A 17,355-nucleotide genomic window follows, 5' to 3' on the forward strand; every position below is an offset into this window, starting at 1 on the left:
TCAGATTCTTTATCAATCAAAACGCACATTTGGAGCGACTCTTCATACTCTTTTCCTCATCGTTAATTTTGGGAAATTCAATGACTCATTCATTTGACACTGACAAGTGTGTTTGCTTTGTACCTTGGCTTGCAGGCTCCAGGGATGGTCGGTGGCTCAATTTAACTAGTTTCCTTTCCTGATGGGGACAGAAACCTGCCCAGCACTGTTTCTGACCAGGCTGCCAGGTAAGGCAAACCCTCCTTCCATCAGAGTCTCGGGCTTCAGGAGTCAGTTTGGCTGCCCTTCCGGCGCTGTGGGCCGAGTATCCCCCCGCCCCGCCCCAATCAATGCTTTTGTCTTGTTTGAGTCTGGCCAGTTAAAGGAATGTGCTATTGAGCAGAGTCCTCCAACCACACTAGACTGGAAATAAGCACCAGATTGAAGTTCGACTCTGAAGCTTCACACAATTGCCTGAGGCCAAAAGCTTGGAGAACTAACATTGCGGGTAGTGGGTGGATGGGAAGAAAGCCTGGGGGTATCTCTTTGGGAGCATAAGGGTTCCTATTGGCTGTTCTTCAGCCATAGGGAGGGAGTTAAGGCCTGGGGAGGGAATAAGTGGTTCCCTTTGGAACAGGATCTGAGATGGGGCTACACAGCCATCCCTGGATTATGACTCAAAGCCTACAAACAAGAAGCGTTTATTACCTCCAAAGTAGTGCGGGTCGTGTAGGGCTGAATGGAGAGGTGAGGTATTGCCTCTGTTATCTTTTGAACTAACTGCTATTGCGTGTCCCATGACCAGCTGTGGCAGGGTTTTTGTTCCCATGAATGAATGGGCTATAAATCTGCCCGGCTTGACATTAGTAGCAGCACTAGAGGGTGTCAAGCCGAACTGTGCCGAGGAATCTCGTGGTCCTTGCTTGCCTGGAAAATGAATTCAATAAAATGGAGGTGATCTGCGCTTATTTATAGGGCAAATGGATACATCCGGCCCCAGCCGTCAGAGCCTAACTTTCTCATTTACACTGTACAGCCCATCTCTGTACCCAGAGTTGTTCTGGGAGCTGTGAGCAACTGCAGCAGTGGCAGAAGTGATGCTGGCGATAGAGCAGTGTTTCCCTCTCTTCATCTGAGGTTTCTAGAATCTTCCATGCTAATTGTTATACGGATTTTGTTCTTGTGCACTGAAAACACGCGGCTGCGAATGCTTCTTTATTTACGCCTCACTTTTGAGGCTGAAAGACAGGAAATGGGATAAAATTAATCGCCATTTCTCAGACCTCTGAAACAATAAATTTCAGCCATCATAAATTTGGAGGTGAGTTAAGTACTGAAAACAATTTATTGCTAATTTTTCCCCTTAATTGCATTCCCAAGAAGAAGGTTTTGTGCTTACCAGTGGAATTATTGCATCAAGATGATTCTTTAGAAAGCACAATGAATTGTAAATCAGGAGCTCACCTGAAAGAGGTCAAAGGTCTCTCACAATTCACTCTCCTGTCTGCAAGGCAGGTCCTCAGTGCATAAAGGGTTTAGGTATGATCCACCTGCTGTCCCCTCCTCACAACACTGCATAGAGACAGTGTGTAGACTCAATAAGATGCCTCACTCCTGAAAGTGATAGCCTACGTCCGTGCTACATGGAAAGGAAGTAGAGGGACCACTGTGAAGTGATCACACGTGCAGCCCATCTGCCTCGGATGATTAGTTTTGAGGCTTCTTGTCTCATCAGGTCAACTGCAATTGAATGTCAGGTCAATCTTTCTGGTGAAGGAAAAGTTGGAAGGTGGTGACATCAAATCAGACAGTGCTAGTGCGAAGTAAGACCTGTTCCTATCTCACTGTGGGTGTTGAGAGGCATGGGTGGGTTATTTTAGCTCTTCTTCTGTTTCTGTGATGAAAGACCACAACTAAGCATTTAACTTGGCTTATGGTTTCAGAGGCTTAGAGTTCTTGATAATGGAGCGAAGGGGTGGTGGCAGAAACGACTGAGAGCTCACACCTTGATCCACAACCATAAGGCAGAGAGGGACAGCACTGGGAATCCCATGAGTCTCTTGAAATCTCAAATTCTTGACACACCTCTTCTAACAAGGCCACACCTCCTAATCCTTCCCAAACAGTTCCGTCAACTAGGACCGAGTATTTTAACACATGAGCCTTTTGGGGCTATCCTCATTCAAAATATCTCAACTGTGGAGGGTCACTTCCTCTGGCAGTGGGGCTCAGTGAGAAGAGGTGTTGCCAGGCATCCCCAGCAAGTGGGGATGTCTTTCTGCCTTCTAGTCTAGTGGCAGAAAGTATTGACTTAGGCAGCGATGGGGGAAACCTGAGTCTACTTGCCGGTACCCTCGGCCCCCTTTCCGTTTGCATTGCCATGACTACATACCTGATAGAAACCACCTAAGAGAAGAAACTGATCCCAGTTCCAGAGGGTCTCAGACCCTCACAGTGAGAAGGCATGGCAGAGCATCTCTGACCAGGGTATGAGGCCAAGGCTGTTCACATCGTGATGGGCCAGGAAGCTGAAAGCTTTGCTGTGGCCACAGGTTACTTTTCCCTTCAAGGGCCAGCCTCTAGTGACATACTGCTGCTAGCTAGGTCCCGTCTCCTAAAAGCTCCCTGACCTCTCAGAACATCACCACCAGTTGAGGAACAAGTGTGACACTGGTCTCACTGGGTAGTCTTGGCTGCCCTGGAACTCTCTATGTAGATCACATAGGCCTCAGACTCACAGGGATCAGCCTGCTTTTGCCTCCAGAGGGCTAGGCTTAAAGGCAGGGGACAACTGTTCACCTCTGAAATGGTGAATTTAGTAGCCATTTGCAGATGAGCTGAAGGGTTAAAATTTCTAAAAGTTAGTCATGAACAAAGTCCAGACATGCCTGAGAGAATTTGAGATAGGGCTCACTGGCCCGACTATCAACTCCCAAGGACACTGGCCATCTGGAGCCACCCCCTCCCCTTCCTTCACTCCCTGAGGATGGGTCATCCCCCTGCTGCAGTGAGATGAGTTGCCCTGCCCACATTGCTGAGATGCTAGATTACACGTATGCTTTGTTGATGTAACTCTGTGCCAAAAGTAACTGTGCACCCTTTGTATTAGCCAATTATGTGTATTCACACGAAACCCCTGGTTTTCCCTATATAAGCTCCTGCCTAGAGAGGCTCGGGGCTTGACTCAATCTCCTGTGTGAGATACGTGTCAGCCCGAGATCTCGTAAATAAAACTGCCTCTTGTTGATTACATCAAGACCGGCTTCTCGTGTTTCCTGGGGGTACCTCAACCCGTGACTGGAGCGAGAGTCTCCCCAAAATCTGGGGGTCTTTCATTGGGGGCTCGTCCGGGATAGGAGCGTAACCCCCGGAGATCCGAATGCCTCTTGGAGGTACGTTAGTGTGAGTGCTGGAAAGCGGCCGCTGTGTGAGTGTGAGAGTAGTGTGTGTGTGAATTAAGTCCTGTAGTCTGTGTTTTTCAGTACCGGTTTAAGGTCTTGATGCACTGTCTGGGCAGAAGAAGATTCCCCACTCCGTTGTTTTTGAGTGCACTCGAGTGGATGGGCTTCCCACTCCGTTGTTTTTGAGTGTACTCGGGTGGATGGGCTTCCCACCCTGTTGTTGTTGAGTGCACTCGGGTGGATGGGCTTCCCACCCCGTTGTTTTTGAGTGCACTCGAGTGGATGGGCTTCCCACTCTGTGTTGTTTTTGAGCGCACTCGGGTGGATGGGCTTCCCACCCCGTTGTTTTTGAGTACACTCGGGTGGATGGGCTTCCCACCCCGTTGTTTTTGAGTTCACTCGGGTGGATGGGCTTCCCACCCCGTCGTTTTTAAGTACACTTGGGTAGATGGGCTTCCTACCCCGTATTTAAGTGTGCTTGGATGGAAGGGCTTCCCACCCCGGACAGACGCCTGTGAGTAGGTACTGGGTTTCTACTTCGAATAGCTGTTTTCTTTTTGTTCTTTTTTTAGATAGTGGAAGTGAGGACGCCCCAGCTCTGGGAGACGTCCCACGAGCCGACTTTTGTCGGGAGGACCCGGCAGGTGACAGTCAAAGAGATCTGACTGTGACTTGACTTCGGAGGTCGTGTTCGGCTGCCTATTTAAGTATAGGCATGGACAAGTGTGCTTAGATGTGTTAGTGTCTGTTGTCTGTATTCTGTTTCTGTGTTTGGTATCCCAGAAGCAGCTAAGGTTAAGCTGCAGTTTGGGCCAGGTACTGAAGGTACCAGGCATCTGTGGAAATTGGTTATAGGATGCTTTGTCTTGGTCTCGTTTGTCTGGCTTGTTTTCTGTGGTATTGTCGAGTGTCTTTTTGGCTTTTGTTTCGTTTTTGAATTTTGGACTGACGACTGTGTTTGAAATCATGAAACTGTTTGCTTTGTTCGTCATAGAGTTTTACTTGGTCCTTTTGGTGCTTAAGTTAAAAGTTAAAAATAATTTGCTTGAGAGAAATTGTTTTCTGCCGGGGAGTTTTATCTTTCTCTCTTGAGCCTCCTCCCCAAGGAGAGCTGCCCCTCTCTTTACTCCCATTGTCCAGCCCAGCTGTTGTTAACCGTTGTGTATGAAGGACTCCAGGTTAGCGAGTGATCCGTCTGAAGCAGGCATTAACAAGAACCTGAAAGCTTTACCTTAGATCCTGAAGAAAAATTCTCCCTGTGGCTTAAACATTCACAGCTTCTAAGGAAGGGACAACACAGAGTAGGAAAATGTAGGGGCTGAGGGTGGCAAGCATGCAGGCCTACTAGCAAGCTACAGGCTGCGCGTGGGCAACAGCGCAGCTCTGGCCAAGTCAGCGCAAGAGGAGTTTCAAGGTAAGGAGGCTGGCTGGGGTTGGCACTTTGACAACAAAGATAGCGTAGAGTTAGTGGTTGTATTTTGGCCCTGAAAAAAAAAAAATTCCAGTTGCTGCCTTCAGTGGCCAGACCTTCAACACTTGCTCACAAAAGGAGAGTGTTCATTAAGAGAAGTTCTTTAAGGGAGCCTGCCTTATCTGCTGGCCCTATTCCAAGAGAGGAGTTGATCTCCAACACTAAGTAACCTTCCCTGTTAGTCATCATTGACATGGAGAATGCCTTTGATCCTATCCCCACAGCAGCCAATTCCTGCCCCTGTGGTCGAAATGTCCCAGGTTGGGGGACAGAGAAGCCCCTAAAATAGTTTCAAAAAATCTACTACAAACTGTGAAGAACTTTGTTTTGTTTTGCCAGTCAAAATTTAGAATTCAGTCTTTGGCTGTGGCCAAGGTCAGGATTAATGTTTTCTTTTCCATGGGCCTTTAACCCAGTGAGACAGCTTGGTAAAGGACTACTACTACAGTCCTGATAGCCCCAGGTGAACTGGTTACAATTCTTTTGTCAGCCACTTAGTATCTAACACCCAGGTTCTAACGTCTCTCCATCCTTTTGTTATTGTTACTGGAAGCCTAGTGCCATTTAGAGGATGGGTCTCTTGAGCGATAAAGCCACTGAGCTGGCACTAAAGGAAGGTACTCCTTAAGGGAAAATCTAAGTCCAGAGAGACAACCGGTAACAGATAGGCTGCCCCTCTGCTCACTTTTCTGTTTCACAGACACAAGGTCTTTTTGTCCCAAAAAAAAAAAAAAGCCTCCTGGCTTAGCTGTGTGACTAAATGCTGTTTGCCCTCTTCAGTGGACCTCTATTCTCAAGATTCCCTTGTTTTCTCACCATCCCATTTGAGATGCTTGTTAGTAACTGTTACAGGTCTTCTTTATCACCGAGGAAAGACAGAATCCTACTAGAGGCCAGACACGGATGGAAGGCCCTCACTTCTGCCTGTTGACTTCAAAACGCCTAAAGGTAGGGAGTGCCAGGTCTGCCGCCAGGCTCCAAGGGTGGGTCTCAGAGGGGCTAGAAAATGCCCCACCAATTTGGCTAAAGTAAGAAAAAAATATAAAGAAAAAGTTACAGAAACTTGAAGGGTTAAGCTAAGTCACTGAGAGAGTTGTTGTAAGTTGCAGAGAAAATAAGGTTGATATATGGTTAAGGGTCAGTGCACAAAAGTAGACAGCAACTAATAGCTGTAGAAGAAGATACAGACAGAGAGACTGAGGAAGAGAAAGAGACAAGAGAGGAACATATACTGGCCACAGTAGTTAGGGAACCTAGGAAGATAGTACCTGGCAACAGAAGAGAATTCCTGGCTAAAGATCGGTGTGCCTAATACGAAGAAAAAGGACACTGGGTCAGGGACTGCCCAAGAAAGAACAAGAGGGGACACTGGAGAGCTTCTTGGTCCTAGAGTGCTGGCTATGTACAGAGATAGAAGGGAAGTGTGGATACAGGGACCCAATGCTCTGTGCTCCTATGCCCCCACCCCCCAGTGGGTCAATATCCAAAGACCTTGAGTGCGAGGGGCTACTGGCAACGAACAATACTTATGGACTGCCCGAAGAACAGTGGACCTTGGCGTGGGCCGGGTAACCCACCCACTAGTTCATGGTCATCCCTGACTGCCCCTATCCCTTGCTCATTAGAAAATTGCTCTCCAAAATGGCTTGTGTGGGCTAAAATGGCTGGGTGAGGCCATGTGTATGCATATCTACAGACTGTGTATGTGGAGCTTAAGACCTGTCTCAGTGCACCAGTACCTGATGCTGGGAGATGTGTGTGTGTGTGGCTTAGTGCCGTTCTGCCTGGAACACATCATTCCTGCCAGCCGGGCTCTGACAATTATCACCCAATCCAGGACTTAAACTGTGATAGAGTGGCTGATAGAGTGTCCCAAAAGATGGGACCACTGGTCAGCTGACATGGACTAGATTCTCCACCTGTTGGGGGCAATCTGGTCACCTTGCTGCCCAATCCTGACCTGGAGCCACCACAGCACAAGTGTCAAGCACTGGCAGAAGCCCATGGGTGGAGGAAAGACCTCTGCGACTGGCTGATTGACCCCTGCTGAAAGCCGAGGACCTTGTCCACAGACGGGAACAGTTCTCTTCATGAAGGTCAGAGATAAGTGGGTGCTGCCATGGTGGACAAACGATGTCATCTGGGATGGCTGAACTTCTACCCCCAGCACATCAGCGCTGCAGATGCCTTTACCATCTCTTGGATGCCCTGGTGAAGCCAACAACTGCCTACAAGAGACAGCCACTGGGAACTGGGATTGGACTAAGAGACGGCCTCTACAATCATCAAGAAGATACTGGAAGAAATATTCCCCCGATTTGGAATGCCCAAGGTAATCTGGTCAGACAACGGCCCTACTTTCGTTGCCAAGGTAAGCCAGGGTGTGGCCAAATATTTAGAGGTCGATTAGAAATTACATTATATTTACAGACCTCAAAGTTCAAGACAGGTAGAGTAAATAAATAGAACTCTAAAAGAGACCCTAAACAAATTGACCATGGAGACTGGCACAGACTGGGTGACACTCCTTCCCTCTCGCTCTCTTCAGAGCAAGAAATACCCCTTCCAGATTCAGCCTTACCCCCTTTGAGATCTTATATGGGGCCTCAGCCCCCCTGACTGTATTAGATGATGTTACTGAACCAACATGTCATAGTAATAATGATTTATGTGTCAGGCTAAAAGACCTACAGGTGATACAGAAAGAAATCTGCTCACAGCTGGCAGCAGCCTATGCCCCAGGGACCTCCGAGACATCTCATCCGTTCCAGGTTGGAGACTGTAGGTACATACAATGACACGGAGCCCAGACACTTGAGCCTTGCTGGAAAGGACCGTACCTGGTGCTGCTGACCACCCTGACAGCCGTCAATTCTCAGCCCTCACCAGCCGCATACTAGCCGTTGGGGCTGAGAACTGGGACCTAGAGGGACACTCAGATCTTCAAAAAGCTCCCTAGACTTGCACATCAGATAAGTGGATACATCAGAGACATGACTGGGATGTTGCTATAATGCTCACTTGAGGAGTGTGCTTTAGAAACAAGAATTTCATGTTTGCCCTGGGTTCCATCGAGAAAAATATAGAGATAGGCTTGATTTCTATTACAAATGATGTAACATTACATATGTTAATACTCCTAACACTTCTTGGGACTGTGCCTCAGGGACCATAAGTTTAAAAGTTCTAAGATAGTCATGACCTTGGTGTATAGGTTTAGATAGTGTTCAGATTGGAATCCTAAAGACTTTTTAGCTGACCTCCAAGAATACCTAACCTCCCTCTCAGAGGTAGTCCTTCAAAATAGGAGAAGATTAGACCTGATATTCCTTAAAGAAAGAGGGCTATGTGCTGCTTTGAGAGAAGAATGTTGTTTTTACCTCGATCACTCCGGGACCATTAAAGATTCTATGGCTAAACTTAGGGAGAGGTTGGACAAGAGACGACGAGAACGAGAAACCACTGATAACTGGTTTCAGAGCTGGTTCGATAGGCCCCCATGGCTTACCACCCTGCTGTCAGCCTTAGCTGGTCCCTTGATTATCCTCCTCCTTTTGCTCACTTTTGGGCCCTACATCATTAATCGCCTTCTAGCTTTTGTCAGGGAGCGGATTACTGCTATACATGTCCTTATGTTGAGACAACAGTATCGGGCTGTATCGGGCTATACGGGGTGAAGAGCCTCTAGACGCTAGACTCGTAGTCCTAAGATTAGGACTATTCACAAGGAGTAGAGGGGAATGAAGGGTTAAAATTTCTAAAAGTTAGTCATGAACAAAGTCCAGACATGCCTGAGAGAATTTGAGATAGGGCTCACTGGCCCGACTATCAACTCCCAAGGACACTGGCCATCTGGAGCCACCCCCTCCCCTTCCTTCACTCCCTGAGGATGGGTCATCCCCCTGCTGCAGTGAGATGAGTTGCCCTGCCCACATTGCTGAGATGCTAGATTACACGTATGCTTTGTTGATGTAACTCTGTGCCAAAAGTAACTGTGCACCCTTTGTATTAGCCAATTATGTGTATTCACACGAAACCCCTGGTTTTCCCTATATAAGCTCCTGCCTAGAGAGGCTCGGGGCTTGACTCAATCTCCTGTGTGAGATACGTGTCAGCCCGAGATCTCGTAAATAAAACTGCCTCTTGTTGATTACATCAAGACCGGCTTCTCGTGTTTCCTGGGGGTACCTCAACCCGTGACTGGAGCGAGAGTCTCCCCAAAATCTGGGGGTCTTTCATAGCCAATGGGCATGGAGAGTATTTATAAGGACCAGATGCAACTGGTTTTACACCCAGGATATGCGTGTGTCTGTGTGTGTGTGTGTGTGTGTGTGTGTATGTGTGCATGTATGTGTATATATGTGAATGGTCAGTTGGATACTCTCCTTTCTCCCCTCCATAACATTACGTCCTCTCCAGGGCTAAGGCTGCCTGTTGTGGTGCGGAGCTGTGTAGGCATCCTGCACACATGGCCTTCTAGAGCTGCCCAGAGGCGGCGCGGACAGAATGCTATGTCATCTGAGGCTTTGTGAGCCTGGTGGGATAAAGAAGAACACAGCTTAGGTTAAAACAATATGGCATCTTCCATGGGACTCAGGATAGGTCCCAAAGCCAGCATGCAAAGTGCAATTAGAGAAAAGGCCAGCAGTCCCCCGCAAAGCAGATGGGAAAGCAATGCCGTCTGTCCATTTGGCTTTCAGGAGCGATGACTGCATCAATGCGCATGCGTGCGGCCACATTTGGTTTTGGTGATATGTTCCGGTCACCAGGCCCTCCTGTACTTCCTGTACCAGTCAACTCTCCATTACTATAAGAGCTATCCAGGATTTGGTTTATTTAATTGTAGCTCACAGTTTCTGAGACTTCATCCAATGCGTTGGTGCCATTGTTGGGTCGCACAATGAGGCAGACTGAGTGGAGGAGCAAAACCCACGAAACTCATCGTCATGGAACAAAAGTGAGGCAAGGGAGGCTGACCACTTCTTAGAGGTTCTGCCCTTTCTTCAGAGCAATACTCCAAGGATCAAACATAAAAACACACAGGCTTTCAGGGGCCATCTAGGCTCTAAACCATAGCAGAACTCAGTTGCAAGACCAGCAAGATAGGACTATCCTTTTCCTGGCCACTAAGGCCGATGATTAGAGATGGGGTACCGGACAACAGCAGCGTCCCACGGTTTTCTTAACAAGTGTGTCCATTAAGATGTCCCTGTACATTAAGCACAGACTTGGGGAATCTCTCCATCTCTTTCCTCCTTTCCCCTTCCCTTCTGCAGAAGCATGGAGTCTGTCTTGGGATTCATTGACACAAGAGAGAAATGGTCGGATGGAGAGACTAGGAGAAAGCAATCCGGATACAGAACAGGATCTCGAGCCCTCAGGTGAAGAGCTGGGGAGACCCAGCCAGGAGGAGAAGAAGCCCAAAGGAGTCTGCTCTGAGATGGGCAGAACGGGATGTTTGTGGTAAGTCACCCTGACAGCTGGTGCTGTGGGGGTTCAGCGTGAGGGAAGAACAAAGGCACAGCCTTGCTTTTGGAGTACAGGAGTAACACAAATTTATCTGTGAACATTTGAGAATACAGGGAAATTTCTGGAAGGAAATAAAAGCTGCCTGTAATCCGACCATCCGGAGATAAACATTACTAAATTTTTTATGCATTTCTTTGCAGGCCCATGGGCATTTCGATGTATTATTATTATTATTATTATTATTATTATTATTATTATTATTTTGCTCAGACTTGGGATTCTACTACATGTAGTTTTTATATTCTGACTTCTCTCTATTCTTAGTCTTAACGTATTGGGGGCAGGCCCTTGTCCTTGATAGTTTTCTCCAATTTTTTTTTTAATTTTAAGAATTTATTAGAATTGCCTTTTAGAAATGAGCCATATAGCTTAACCACAGTTTTCTTGGTAAATATTGAGTTGTCCTTATTTTTGACATGATGTGTGGGGTCGGGGCAAACATTATTCTGTAGCCAGGACTTGGATGCCCCTCCGGTTATTTCTATGAGGCGAATTCTGAGGACAGGAAGTTCCGTGTGGCATGTGGCCACGTTTGGTGAAGATCCACCTCCAGTGTGTCAGACTTCTCCATTGCTGTGGCGGAATACCTGGGAGACATAGTTTATAAAGAAGAAGGTTGTTTGTTTGTTTGTTTGTTTTTCGACTCAAGGTGTTCTAGGCTTCATTAGCGGTCTTTGCTGATTCTTGGCCTGTCTGAGTAGCCTGGTAGACAGGGCCTGGGCGAAGCTGCCCACTTCCGGGGAGCTGGGAAGGAGAGGAAGGGGAGGGGGAGGGAGAAGGAGCAGTGTTACCTTCCGGCTTTCCCCCTTCACCACTGCTGTGCTACTTGGAGTTCCGGTTTCTTGGATGGTACCCTAGGCAGGTCCTCAATTGCTCTCCAATATGGCAGAAATCTCTAGAGTCTACCCTAGCAAGCTCCAGCATGCACTTCACTAGTTCCTAGGTGTTTCCCATCCAGTCAGTTTGACAACTGAGATTAATTGTTACACTTGGGAAAGCTTGGCCCTGTTGGCACTGTGGGACACCACAGCTTCAGTTCCCATTCAAGGGGTGGAATCTGCAAAGCTCCCTCTTTTATGAACACATATAGCTAAAGTTGCCTTTTGTTTTATGACTGAAGCCCAATATGTTTTCACAACTCTGCCCACGTCTGTTTCTCCTCCTAAGAATTTGGTGTCCACCCCTTACCCTCTTTGTGAGGGAAGACCCAGTACTTGGAGCTTGAGCTAGGAACTACCCATGGTTAATTCTCCCTCCTCTGACGGGGCTGAGAAAAATGACACAAAGGGTTGAGGTCCAGGCCTTGATGAGCTGGGGTCAGGGTGGCGGTCAGGGTGGGGTAGGGGTCAGAGGTGGTATTTTGATAGCCAGTTGTTATTTTAGTTCAAAATGCCATGGAAAAGCACTCAGGTCAGGAAAACCATTGCTCCGTACAGCTCTGAAAAGAAGTTAGGCAACCAAGGGCAAATTATTTTGGGGTTTTGTTTTTGTAGAAAATAATAACATGCAAGGTACCACACACGTTTATCTACCAAAGCAGCTGGGCCGACAGCCTTCCAAGCTGTGTTTTTTTTTTTTTTTTTTTTTGGGTTCTTTTTTTCAGAGCTGGGGATCAAACCCAGGGCCTTGCGCTTCCTAGGCAAGGGCTCTACCACTGAGCTAAATCCCCAACCCCACTTCCTCTGTTTTTAACACCAGGTCTTAGTCTGTAACTCTGTCTGACCTTGATCTCACAGTAATTCTCCTGCCTCAGCCTCCTGAGCATTAGAGTTACTGCTGGGATGGTATTGTGTCTCATTCCATTTAGCTTTTGGGTCTCCATTAAGTAAAATGACAGAACACAATCTTGGCTTCATTTTCCTTGTTTATAAAAAAAAAAAGTTGAAATGATCAGCTTGGTTAGGAAGTCAAAGGGTTGAGTAAGCTAGCATGGTTTAGCTTTGGGGGAATATACAACTTTTCAGTGCCGTGAGGTAGATGTGTGCGCGTGCATGTGTGTGTGTGTGTGTGTGTGTGTGTGTGTGTGTGTGTTCAGTAGCTTAGATTCCGGAGCATCCCCTCCCCCCACACCCTCTTCTATGGTGCCGGAAGTGTTCCTGCACACGTGGGACTCAGAAGCGTGCCACGGGCTGGCTCTGAGTTTGGGTGTGCTGTGATTGGCTCCGAGGTACCCATTAATGATCACTGGCATCCTCTCAGAGGGTGTTGGCAGGGTGGTAACACAATTAGCATCTCCTCTTTGACAGAGGATGGGGTGAAGACAAGCTGACTTTGGGAAACTGATGATCACTGGTAATTAGGAGAAACCCTTGAGGGGAAGACGGGGCTATTTTCACAAGTGTACCCAAATGCATGCATAGAGAGCCCCTCTGGAAACAACTCGAGATCAAGGCAGATCAAGTGTCCCCCTCCCCCCCCCCCGTTCCAGCCTTTTCTGGGTTGAGGTGAATGTGGTCATTGTGCGCTTAAATTTCAGCAAGTCTGTACAGCTAACACAGCTAGAATCGCTGGTAATCGTTTAGGAAATTTATTTAAAATTCAATTTGTACATTGTGACTTTAAGCACTACTTTTGGGGAAGTGTGTTCTGCGTGACGCAGTATCAGTTCGGGATTATGGACTCTGAGGGAATATGTATAATTTTTATGCACTATGTTTATTGGCACATTTGTGTTAATAGCCAATAAGATGATATTGCCATCTTAATACTGTGTGAATCTCTGTGACTCCGTGGCTAATGAGTGGGGCCTCTGAGTACCTGACTTGCAGGGAGAGGAAGCGAGATGGGCTCGGGGGGTGTGGGGAAGGATTTTGGAGATCCAAATGTTGGCTTGGCAGCTCGTGTTCTTGTGGTGCAGAAGAGGGAACCCACAACGCAGATGGGGAATCTGGATCTGCTCAGGGACGTAGCCACCCAGGAGGTGCTGACACGCTTGCACAGCAAAATGACCTTCCTTGGGAGAGAGAAAACAATCGCAGAGATATTTAGTTCTCAATTAAATAAAGCCGCGCTCTCTTGATTTGTTTCTAGTGACCCCCTGCTCTCAGAAACCAGGGATCTTGCCTTTTGCAGTGAATTTACGGTGGCTTCTGGTCATATATAACAATGCTGGATGGCTGACTTTCCAGCTCTGATCCAGCTCCTGGCCATGCAATGCAGCCGATTGCTTTCAAAGCATACATCTCGCATTAAATTATTCATGGGGATTCAGCACAAAACAGTCAAGTATTTTATATATATATATATATATATATATATATATATATATATATATATATATATATATTACACGGACATGCTATATAAGCGTGCACACGCACGTGTGTGTGTGTGTGTGTGTGTGTGTGTGTGTGTAACTCCACTCTTAAAAAATGTCTGACTCTTAGAATTTTTATGTATTTTCATTTAGGTGCCTATGTGTGCCTGCTTGTCTGAATGGAAACCGTATACATGCAGTGCCTACAGAAGGCAGAAGGGGGCATCAGGTCCCTGGGGCTGGAATTCACAGTTGTGAACTGATGCGGGTGCTGAGACTTCTGCCCAGGTCGGCTCTAACTATAACGGTGGCAAATGTTGTCCACCACTAGACCATCGTTCCAGCCCCAAGATGTGTCTGCGTTTAACAAAGAAGCCTTGAGAACTGAGCTGTCTTCAGCCTGAGAGGAGCAGCAGATGTAGCTGTAGAAGAAGATTTTGTAAATCCATCCACATACCGAAATTATAAAACATTTCTACTGAATCACTTGAGGTATTATTATTATTATTATTATTATTATTATTATTATTATTATTATTAATTTCTCTGCCATCTTTTCATCTCGAGTTTGCCTGTGGGTTTTTTGTTCTTACTTCTTGTAATGACGATGCCAAGTGTGAGCAAAAGAAACAAGCCAGTTATCCCCAAATGGCTGGTCCCGGGTGATGTTGTCCTTGGTTCCACTAGCCTGTGAAGCTGAGATTTGTTCAATCAGTTCTAGAAGTGGCCAACAGTTTGAGATGAGCTTCTATCTTGGGTGACAACAGAGTACACCAAAATGGGGTTGCTTTTGCTAAAGTTCTATACTGCTAAATTAAAAGTATGGAAATTAAAAGCTAATAGCCCGGGCATAATAGGCCAATTTTAGCCATCAAGATAGAGAAATTCAGTCTGTTTGAACTTGTCTAAGGTAAGTGACTTTATTTAGAAGAGGCCAATATGCTTTCGTAACTGAAGGTTGAATTTAGAACCTCCAGTGTATCTCTGAGCCAACCCTCCCAGCCCCTCACTGGGGGATTCTAGGCAGGGGCTCTACCACTGAGCTGTACTCTCAGCTCCCCTTCACACTTTGAGATCAAAATGTCAGTACTTTGCCCGTGCTGACTTTGGACTTGAGATAACCCTGCCTCTGCTTTCCAAGGTGCTGGGATGAGAGGCTTGCACTGTTACGCTTGACTGCCTATCTGCTTGTTGTCCCTCGCTCTTTCATTCTGCTGATTCTTCTGTCTGTGAATGCGCCCAGATCACAGAGTTCCAGGATCTTCTTCTGGGCCAGACTGCCGCACAATTAGGAGTCAGTGTTTGCTGGTAGAACCTCTATTCGGTGTAACCCTGTTTTTCCGCTCATCAGAACACGCATGCGCTGTGGAGTCTTGTGGCTCAGGCTTGGATCTCCGCTGCACTAGCCGCCAGCTGTGCTACGGGGATGACAGACCTCCCTTTCAGAGCCTTTGCCTTCTCCTCACCTCCCTGGGCTGGGGCTCAGCCAATGGAACTGTGCGGAGTGGGTCGTCACAGCTGCCCAGCACAAAGTTCTCATGGAGATCTGCTGCATTTTTCACTTACTTGCCCCAGAAATCGTGTGACCGGGATTGCACCTCTGCTTGCAAACTGATCTCTCTTCGCCACACTGTTGCCTCCCCAAATAGAGAGAGAGGCCATTCGGTTTCTTCCTTCCTTCCCATCCCATCTGCATTTTCCGAGCTCAAAGCTTTAAAATCAGGCTTTCTTCACTCGCTCCCTGGCTTGCCTGCCTCCTCCAGCTTTGGTACTGTTTCCTTTCCTTGAACTCCTGGACTCTGGCTGCCCCTGACAATCCCAAGAACATCCTACTCTGCTCACTCATTTTTATTTTGCTGAGCTTGGGATGGGACCGAGGGCGTCGTGTGTGCCAAGCAATTGCTTTGCTTCCAAGTCACATTCCTGATTCCCACCTGCTCATTCTGGCACCATGCCGCCATTACATTTCCACGGTCACAGGGCCTCCTCTGAGAAGCCCTCCTTGCTTGCTTCCCAGGCATCCCCATACTTACTTTCTTCTTTCCACTGTACGTTTTCAGACTGGTGTCCTGTGAGGTAATCCCACATGAGGCCAGGCCCTTCTAAGTAAGGTCAGGTCCTCCTCAGGTACCTAACTCCACATCTGAAATTGGATGACCAATCCAACAATAATCATGACAACTGACCATTTTGAGAGCCTCAGGATCAAATGTTTATAGCAGACTTCGGCACGACCGTGCATGCTTATCACTTCAGAATCTGGAGGTGGAGGAGGAAGGATCAGGAGTTCAAATCCATCCTCAGCCACATTGAGAATAGAAGGCCAGCCTGAGACTCTGTCTCAAACAAATAGAATAAGCACATAATGCCACCCAGGAGTGGTTCCTGTAGACCTCAACTATCAGAGAGCCTCTGGGGCTGTAGCTGTAGCCTGATGCCCAAAGTGAAGAAGGTAAAAAAGAAACGTGCTACTTGCAACCATCCACTTACTACTAGGTATTGCTAGACACATAGAGAACCAATTCTGCCCTCCATTGGATAGATGGGGTGTGCAGGTGCTGGTTCAAAGTGTCAGCGAAAAAGGAGGAGGAGGAGGAGGAGGAAGAAAACGGAGGGGAAGAAGAAGGAGGAGAAAGAAGGAAGATGAGGAAGAAGGAGGAGGAGGAGGAGGAAGAAGAAGAATATGGAGGAGGAAGGAGGAGAAAGGAGGATGAGGAAGAAGGAGGGGGAGGACGAGGAAGACAAAAAAGGAGGAGGAGGAGGAGGAAGAGGAAGAAGATGAAAAAGGAGGAGGAGGAGGAGGAGGAGAACAGGGAAATAGAGAAAGTGAAAGTAGACTGTGGCGAGGCTGCCCCACCCTCTCTCAAGGCTCAGTGTTCACAGGGTAATTGAGGACCCAGGCAGGTGCCTTAAAGTCATCTGCTTCGCCAGCCTCACTTCCAGGCCCATCTGGCAGGGCTTAGCCATCCTGTCCTATGCGCACTTTTCCACTTGCAGATGCTCCGAATTTCTTCCTTAAAAATTATGCAATTTAATAACTGGAGTTAGGTGTTTTCTAAGAGCCTGCAGTGTTTGTAACGACGGCCACGACTCTATTATAATACAAAAACCTATCATTAAGAACTACATGTATTTTAACCTCCAGCCACTTCCAGCAGCACAATGTAAGGATGAGGCTAGTTTGCAGGCAGGTGAGAACGGATCAGAAGCAGTTTAGGGAGCGGATGGAAACACTGTTTCTTGTCACAGGCCTAATGGAGCTACTGTGGTATTTGTGTTTCTTGCAGCCCTGCTGCTGTACACCAATGAAAAATTATGTTTTTTTCCTCGGTGCACCTACACTCATCATCTTTACAGTCCTGCCACGTGAAGTGCTTGCCATTTCTCGGCCCCTTCCCCTCCCAGTCATTTATGTGGTTCCTGGCAATCGAGGGTCAGCGCTGTGTCTCGCTAATGTTCTGTGTAATAGAAATGAGCATATCGGTGTTGCTCACACAGAAACCCAGCAGACGGTGGCTGTTGACGTGCAAAAGGGCTGATTGGGAGCCTGGCTTCTTTCTTTTAATCCTCTTTGTTTACCGGATCTCTACACCCCACCATAATCTCTCTTTGCATTGGAATCTCCTCTGCCCGCCAGCCTCCAGGGGAGAATGTACTTCAACTGCTGTGTGGGGAAGGCAGGCCCTGGGCTCATCCCTAAGGGGGCTCCTGGAGGTGTG

The 17,355-nt window shown here is 47.4% G+C and overlaps 1 long non-coding RNA gene across 3 annotated transcripts in view; it reads left to right on the forward strand.

Moving 5' to 3' along the window:
- Positions 1-14,119, forward strand: part of LOC108349563 (uncharacterized) — a 38,604-nt gene extending 24,485 nt beyond the window's left edge. For 2 of the 3 annotated variants that reach the window (XR_005499002.2, XR_001835725.3), the window contains 3 exons: positions 136-227; positions 10,128-10,314; positions 13,790-14,119. This is a non-coding gene — a long non-coding RNA (uncharacterized LOC108349563). The remainder of the gene's footprint in view (positions 1-135; positions 228-10,127; positions 10,315-13,789) is intronic. The other variant, XR_005499003.2, reaches the window with a different exon arrangement.
- Positions 14,120-17,355: the final 3,236 nt, after the last annotated feature.

Source organism: Rattus norvegicus, chromosome 1 (assembly GCF_036323735.1).
Source record: "Rattus norvegicus strain BN/NHsdMcwi chromosome 1, GRCr8, whole genome shotgun sequence".
Lineage (NCBI taxonomy): Eukaryota > Metazoa > Chordata > Mammalia > Rodentia > Muridae > Rattus > Rattus norvegicus.